Source organism: Diabrotica virgifera, chromosome 4 (genome assembly GCF_917563875.1).
Source record: "Diabrotica virgifera virgifera chromosome 4, PGI_DIABVI_V3a".
In the NCBI taxonomy this organism is placed as follows: domain Eukaryota; kingdom Metazoa; phylum Arthropoda; class Insecta; order Coleoptera; family Chrysomelidae; genus Diabrotica; species Diabrotica virgifera.
In genome coordinates, this window is record NC_065446.1 from 155152249 (window position 1) to 155158256 (window position 6008).

A 6008-nucleotide genomic window follows, 5' to 3' on the forward strand; every position below is an offset into this window, starting at 1 on the left:
CCAACCGATGTCGGTAAGTGAGCGAACCATCAAAGGAAATCGTTGTTCAATGTGGACAGTGGATAGACGGTAGCGAACGAATTCGTTTAGAAGTACTGATTTAATTTATTTACAAACATTAGTTTGAGAGGGTTGTTTATTGTGTAGTTGTGAAAACATAATTTTGCAATATGGAATATGCCTATGAAACCCAAAATCGAAGCTATATAAAATAATAAACAGAAAAGCTGATGCTTGTTTTAACATTTCTATAGGAATGGGTTGTGATGTCTCTGAACTAAAAAAATGAATTAGCTTCTGGCATCATTTAGACGAGAAAGACAAAAAGAGGGTTCGAAGTGGTTTGCTTTTAAAAGCCTAATGTTTTTATTGGATAAATTTCAACCCAGAAACACTAATGAGGTAACCAAATCAAACTAATTGCTAAAATTAATTAAAAGCAAATTTATTTTGATACACCAATTTTACAATTTATTATTTGAACATAATATAGTCATAATATCAAGAGCAAGTAACTTTTTCGAGGAAGAATTTTAAGAAAGCTGGTTCTTTATTACATATGTTATTTTCTAAGCTCCCTCAAACAGCGTATAATACCTGTTACCTGCTATTTTTTAAGCTATTATTGTATTAAAATTTACCCAGCAAGAAACACGAAAATAAACTTAAACACAATGTGTGACTGGCACTGGCCCATCAGCCCATCTTAAAAACATCTGCGGGCAATATGCACTCCGGATCATCAACGAATGCGAACGTTCGCTTCAATGTAAATGGCCCTACTTTGTAGCGAACGAATGACCAAGTGAACACCTACGAATTCGTTCCTTTGTTCGTTCGGTCGTGTTCGCTTTGATTTAAATGCGCCTTAAGAGATATTAATAAGATAATAAATTGAAGTGCAGAAAGAATATCAAGATTTGTACATGGAATGTCAAAACCTTATATAAAGCAGGAAAAATCAACAATGCAATACAGGAGATGAAGAGAATGCATACTTAAATCATGGAAATAGCACAAATGAGATGGCCAGATTCTGGGGAAATACAAGGGGAAAATCACAAGGTACACTACTCGGGAAAAAGTGATGGATTACATGAATATGGAGTCGGATATATCGTATCACCCAAAATTGCCAAATGCGTTACTAACTTTACGCCAATATCAGAGAAAGTGATGTTATTACAAATACAAGCCAACCCCGTCAATATAAATATTATCCAAGTTTATGCTCCCACTGCAGACAAAGAACAGTGTAACAAAAATACTACTTTGCAGTAGTATTTGTAGAACGAAAATGATAAGAATGAAATGAGTGAAGGAAGGGTGATGAACTGATAATAGAAGTATGGAAAGACAGAGGCAAACTAAATAGAATTGGCTCGCAAGAGAACAACTTGACACTCAAGTATGGGTACGGCTCGTTTTCATGCCTGTCGAAGAACAGTAGCTCAAACTAAAGAGGGATGATGACTAGAAAAAGAAATATGAATATGAAAAGAGATGCTTATAACATAGATCGAATAAATATAATAATATAATAAAAATAGAAGAATATAGGAGATAAATACAATAGACTGAATTATGGGCGCCAGAAGTTGGGATGGACCAAACTTCCAGGTATCTTACACTGCTGTTAAATATTAAATATATTAAATTCAAAAAATGGGAAAAAATAATTGATATACAAAAACAAATAAAAATTTATTAAATATAACTACTTAGATTTTTGACAACCTCTGAGTTAGAAAAATACAAACTATGTAACTCTAAAATGACAATGGGAAATAATTACCTATAGTAATATAAATATAATCTATAGTTACATTAGTAATGGAGTAGCTCTTATATGGAGCGTACCCCCAACTTACATATACTAGGTTAAATAACAACCTTCACCAAATAATTGTACGATTGTAATACGTACAGCAACGTTAAACCCTATAGAACTAATGAACCAGAATATAATTAAGGGAGGATTATTCACAATGAATAATTTCCGTAACTCTCAAAGAGTTAAATAGGCACTAGCCTCATTAAGGTGAACCTACGGTCTACTTGATATATAAAAATCAGTTGCTTCGACACGTAGTCACTAAAAAATATAACAAGTAAAATGGATAGCTATTCAAAGGGAATAGCGTCCAAAGATATAATTAAAAATTGATTAAATGAATTTAAGTAAAGTTAAGCAAATAAGTTAAATAATTATGATTGACTAAAGAAAGATAAAAGTTATATGAATAAGTTAATAAATTAAGCAAATTAAGAGGAAAAAGTATATAAATTTAAATTGATAAGTGGAGACAAGCAAGGTTAGTACTAAAAATATAAAGTTAATTAAGTAAATAAATGGTACAAGTAAATTTCAGGTAATATATAAAGGTAAAGAGAATCTCATATGGGGAAAAGATGATCTGAGCTCAAACCTCTTTGACCAGAGAGTTTACTGGTTTGGGGAACACTATCAACTATTATAGATATATAAAAACAATATGCAACTTAAATATTGAAACAAAATATGTGCGATAAACTATAAAACTTAATCATCAAAATAAATGTCCCGAGTCTTATACAAAAAATGAATGTGGTGTAATAGTGGAAGTGACAATCACTAGCAGATACCAAGTGTCCCAAAACAAACCCTATATGGTCCCCGAGAGTGTCCTTGCTACGGATTCCAAAATCCCTGGTAGGCGAATTAGCACAGGGATGGTGCTAGCTTGTACCAATTAATATACCGATGCCCTTCTGGGGTGCAGAGGGCAGGATACAAAGTAGGTATGTGGGAGGTTCTCCAGGCTGGTCTCCAAATGACCTGGCTTGGCGTAGAACGGTTGCTCCCAGTTGTGAGGGGAGCTGACGGACTGGTTACAGTTTAAGATTTCCCCCAAGTGGCTAAAAACAAACATGTCCCGTTTTAGTTTCAATGTCAGAATCTAAGGAAAGGTCAAAGAGCCAAAGGAAAAAAATGAGATATCTTTTTTTCAGAATGAACAACAAAAAGAAGATCATTAGCAAAAACAATGATGGATTTGACCTTGATTCACATTACACACATTAATTTGGGATTTAACTTTAAATTCAATATTTAATACAGAATATGATTTTTATCTGAAAAATATGTCTATAAAGGGTATTTTTTTTATTATTAAAAATGGTATGGGATAATGTAATGTGTTGTAAATTTTAAGAAAAATACTGGCTTTTGGAACGAATTTAAGGTGGCTAGAATACACACAATCTAATAGAATAGAGAATAATGAATGTAATCTGTAAAATTTGAATTCAATTTTATGAGGTTGACATAACCCCACAAATCAAATGATATAATTTACAGGATATGTGACAAGATAATCTTCATCTGAGTGTATATTTTCGAACTATGGATATAATTAAAGATACTAAATTCAAATAACAACTTCGATTCATACATTTACAGAAATAAATTCAATAGGAATTTAATATGACATGATAGCGGCCATATTCGTTCCTTTTTCTCAAACTTTTTAAGAGTAAAAAAAAATTTACCGGATGACATGACTTCCAATTCCTCCGGGATCTCCCAAAACTTAGTCTCCTAGCTTCTCCAAAACACCACCAATAATTTGCCACTAAATATCACTTATAAAAGCTTGAAACTATTGTATTAAAATTTCCGTCCTTTTCAATCAGTCATCCGCCACTTTTCCGTTCTAGCGTACCAAGCGAAGTGTCCAATATTTCCCGTCGTTAGACGAGAAGCCCCACAGAACGAAACTTACATGACAGCGAATGGTGTCTAATACCAACTGAAGTACTTGTGCCAACTAATAGTTAAGTATGACGTCAGTCAAAGATTTATTTTAATTAGATCTTATTATTTTTAAGTATAATTTAATGACAAACCGTTATTAAAATTTAAATAAAATAACTATAAAGATAATTACAGTTAACGGACTGTTATAACAGGAAGAAGCTATTGAGTTTTATGAGAATATCAACAAAATTATACAGAAAATTCCACGTTTAATGCCAAGATTGAAACTGGAGATAAGACGCAGTACATCGGCGCACATGGACTTGGAGTCAGAAACGACAGAGGAGACCTCCTAGAAAAATTCGCAGAAGACTCGGAACTCGTTGTCACTAATACATTTTTCCAATTACAACCTCGAAAGCTGTACACATGGAAATCCCCTCAAGACAAACGCGGGAGAATTATTAGAAATCAAATAGATTACATTTTAGTAAACAAAAGATTCCGAAACAGCTTTACATCTGTCAAGACTTGGAGCAGACTTGACGGACCACGTTCCACTGGTGGGAGAATTTCGCGTCAAACCAAAATAGTGCAGAAAAAGAAATCACAATCATACTACCTACGTATGCTAAAAGACCCTGACACGAAAATGAGGGTCCAAGCCACGTTAAACGAGCAAGTGACTGCATTTAGAGACGAATCGAACGAAGAAAAAATGATCAAACAGATGACCGAAATAGTTCAAAATGTAAAGGATAGACACTTAAAGGCAGATAAATTAACCAAGAAGAAATCATGGATGACAGATGAGATCCTGAAACTAATGGACGAAAGAAGAAATGCCAAAAATTATCCCGACGCATACAAAACAATCAATATTTAAATAAGAAGGAAAATTAGAGAAGCGAAAGAAAAAGAAGCAATGGAGGGATGCCAAGAAATTGAGATTCTACAATCAAAGTACGATAGTCACAATGTACATAGGAATGTTAAAAGGTGGACTAAGACGGAGACAGAGAGAAAATCTAACTGATTCTGACGAAAACATCATCTTGATAAACAGAGTAAAATTATAAAGTGGAAAAAATATCTAGAAAAACTATTTGAAGACCAAAGAGATAACACCTTTGAGCTAGAAGAAGAGGTAAGTGATGGATCAAGAATATTACAGCAGGAAGTTTATTCTGCCATAACACAGCTAAAGGATGGTAAAGCAGCAGATCTCGATAATATACAAGCAGAACTACTCAAACTGATGGACAACGAATCAATAGCAATACACAGGGATATTCAACAACATATAAAACTCTGGACAAATACCAACTGAATGGCTGAAGTCTGAGTTTATTGCACTTCCAAAAAACCAGGAGACAAAAAATGCAAATACGATAAGCCTGATGAGTCATCTCCTAAAATTGTTGCTAAAGCTAATCCATACGAGAATTTACAAGCTATGTGAAAGTCAAATTTCGCCTAACCAGTTCGGGTTCATAAATGCTGTTGGTACGAGAGAGGCTTTGTTTTCAATACAAGTCTTATTCTAGAGATGCAGAGACGTAAATTGCGACGTATACGCATGTCTGGTTGATTACGAGATGGCGTTTGATCGAGGACAACACGCCAAGATGATGCAAATACTAAAAGAAGCAGAAATGAACAACCAGGATCTGAAAATAATTAGAAACCTTTACTGGAATCAGACTGCAAACTTCAGAGTTGACGGTGAACTCACCAAATATGTCAAAATCATGCGTGGAGTGAGGCAAGACTGCATTTTGCCCCCCCTACTTTTCAATCTTTACTCTGAGAGAATATTTGTCGAAGCTTTGCACGAAACTGAAAAAGGTATTCTACTAAACGGGTACCGGCTAAATAATATCAGGTATTCAGATGACACCATAGTATTTGCGGACAATCTAGAAGACCTACAAGTCCTCATGGACAAAATCGCGTATTACAGTCAACAATATGGACTCAATATAAACGTAAAGAAAAAAAGCTTATGATCGTCAACCAGAAAAAGATATCAGAAGGTCAACTCTATATCAACCAAACCCCTGTAGAAAGAGTGAGGCACTACAACTACCTCGGCACCATAATAAATGAAGAATGGGCCAACAACCAAGAAATAAGAGCGCGCATCGGAAAAGCTAGATCAATCTTCAACCGTATGGGGGCGTTTTTCAAGAGCCACAACCTTTCTCTTGGTATAAAAGTAAGAATGCTGAGATTGTCTTCTCTGTCCTTTTTTATGGTGTTGAATCAT

At 34.4% G+C, this 6008-nt stretch overlaps 1 long non-coding RNA gene across 1 annotated transcript; it reads right to left on the reverse strand.

Moving 5' to 3' along the window:
• Positions 1-1691: 1691 nt before the first annotated feature.
• Positions 1692-3917, reverse strand: LOC126883966 (uncharacterized). The gene is made up of 2 exons (XR_007697786.1): positions 3532-3917; positions 1692-2898 (listed from the first exon to the last, which is right to left on the reverse strand). It is a non-coding gene; the product is annotated as an uncharacterized LOC126883966 (long non-coding RNA).
• Between the last annotated feature and the right edge of the window lie 2091 nt (positions 3918-6008).